Source organism: Solea senegalensis, unplaced genomic scaffold, assembly GCF_019176455.1.
Source record: "Solea senegalensis isolate Sse05_10M unplaced genomic scaffold, IFAPA_SoseM_1 scf7180000017339, whole genome shotgun sequence".
Classification (NCBI taxonomy): domain Eukaryota; kingdom Metazoa; phylum Chordata; class Actinopteri; order Pleuronectiformes; family Soleidae; genus Solea; species Solea senegalensis.
This window is the reverse complement of record NW_025322346.1, coordinates 1-2,479: the sequence shown is the minus strand read 5'-3', so window position 1 is coordinate 2,479 and position 2,479 is coordinate 1. Positions and strand designations below refer to the sequence as shown.

At 40.9% G+C, this 2,479-nt stretch overlaps 1 long non-coding RNA gene across 1 annotated transcript; it reads left to right on the top strand.

Annotated features, from left to right (window-relative positions):
• Positions 1-1,060: 1,060 nt before the first annotated feature.
• Positions 1,061-2,378, top strand: LOC122764227. The gene is made up of 3 exons (XR_006359583.1): positions 1,061-1,663; positions 1,755-1,837; positions 2,044-2,378. It is a non-coding gene; the product is annotated as an uncharacterized LOC122764227 (long non-coding RNA).
• Positions 2,379-2,479: the final 101 nt, after the last annotated feature.

Here is a 2,479-nt window from a genome sequence, read left to right as displayed (position 1 = left end):
ACATACAAAAACACTGCACATGTTCAAAACCAAAGTGTGTAAACATGGGCGCACATAGATACAAAGTGTATTCCCTGTAGAAGAACTGTAGGTGAAAGCAAGATGGCAAAAAAGTGGGTCAAATGGTACAGCTGAAGACAACTCTCCTGAACATTCATGCTCCCCTTTCATTCGCCCACTCTGCCTCCTGGGTCACTCGGGAATTCTGAAAACTTAAAACCAAAGGCCACCACCTGGAATGCCTGAACACCAGAACGGACTCACAATTCACAAGCATGTACTACGACCACATCGTCCTCTACACAGACGCTTTTTTATCGGCTCGATAGGCGGCTCCCGTGCAGCACACTTGAACGCACCTCTCATTAACTAGCAGCGTTTCTAACGTGCACTGAGCATTCATCAACTGCCACAAAAAGAGGGCGCTGTTGAGCCACTAAACTCCCACAAATACATTTCTCATATATAATTGGTTACACCAGGTCAAGTAGTACATTTGAATGTTATAAATGTTGAACTGAGTTGTTGTTTTTTGTGATACAGCTGGTCCCAGTCAGAAGACTGATCCTCCATCCATGGCTCCTGACACTAACTGTGAGGTGGCCTTTGCTCCAGAGACTGTTGCTATGTAGTTCATTGTAGAGCTGATTGATTTATTGATTAGTTCTCAACTATTCAATCAAATACCAAACGCTTTGATAATAAATCAATCAATCAATCAATCATTTTTAGTGATTTTTCTAGAAAAGAATCCTCGGATTTCAGCTTCTTAAATGTGAATATGTTCAGGTTATTTTCCTCCTCTATGACAGTAAACTTAATATATTCTATATATTTGATGCTTGATTTGAGAATTAATGACGAGCTCTTGGGCTTTGGAAAACAATGATCCATATTTGACATCATTTGATCACATTTTAGAGACCAAAGGACAAATCCATGAACAGATATAATAACCCACAGATTCATGGAATTTATGTTCCTATGTTTGAGCTTATATCTGTATCTGTCACTAAGTTAGAAATGACCCGTTGTATAATAATAATAATAATACAAATGTGCCAGAATACTTAACACAACTGTTACACCTTCAACAGCCACTCAATATAAGACACATTGATACTGTAAATAACACCAGGCTTTTGAATGTCCTATACTATCTGAACAGATCATTTCCTCCAATATCTGCTGCAATCACTGAGTGATGCTTCAGGAAATGAACAGGAAGCATCATCCTCAAGAGCTCCTCTTCAGGCTTCCTCCAACTGGAGCACAAGAAATACTCTCTTTTCAGAGAGGTGGAGGGACGAGAGACCCCGGCATGTGAACACTGCAGCCGCACAAGAACATTTGGGAAAGCACATGTGCCAACAGTGTGGGAGCAATCCAGCGGCTGTCCGTTGTCGTGACTGTCGACCACGGCCCTTCTTCTGTGCTGACTGTGATGTCAGCGTGCACGTCAGACATGTCCTCCACAACAGGGATGCAATGACTGCTGGATTCATCCAGCCATTACCTCCAACATCTCTTGTTGTGGATAAGGCCCTTTCCCATTGTGCTACGTGCTGTTGTGTTACTGTCAAACACATTCAATTCAACATCTTTCGAGTACCTTTTCAGCAACATACTTCATGGCCATGAAGTCTTTTTTTCATTTTCTCATGTAAAGTTTGTGCTCCAGTCATTCCAGAATTCAATGTCATATTACAATGTCAATAGAAATGATCTTAATTCACTTGTGTGATCTTTTACAGTACGGTTTGTACCTGTGGAGACGCCTGACCAGAATTATTAAAGGTCAACCCAGGAAACGATGTTACTGTGGTCACAATGAATGGTAAGGATATAAAGAACTTTGATCTTATCCTGCTTAAAGATCATCTTTTTTAAAAAATCTATTCCAACTCAACAACTCCCACAAGTTTTGTCATTGACACTTTTGTAGGAAATATAATGTATAGCACATTGTAAAAAGAAAGCCAACCCTGATTACATGGCTAAGTTTTACATAACAGTGAATGCAAATGTTTTTCTTTTTTCTAGGGCGACATGATCTCAGCATGCCTGAGTTGAATTGTGAGGCATGCAAAGCCACTTGGACTGCTGGAGTGGACGACCTCATTCGCAGTGACTACTGGCCTGCTACACTTCACTCTGCTACAGTTTATGCAACCCAGATTTTGTTTTCATTTGAAGAAATGAAGATGGTGGCACCAGGATTGTCCTGCCAGGCATTTTTGACAATGTCCGCTTTGGCCGTGTGAGTAATAAAGTTATTGATCCCATAGTGTAGTTCATCTGTTTGTATTGGGGCTGGAAAAGCTTTGTTTGTTGGTTATGCATTTATTCCACATTATTGGCTCTCCATTTCCTTGTTTTGAAATAGACTGGGAAGATCTCTGCAGACAGCTTCCAAAAACGTTTTTTTGAGTGGGAAGCTGTGCAACATCTGCAAAGAGGAGCCCTTCATCTGTGCTGC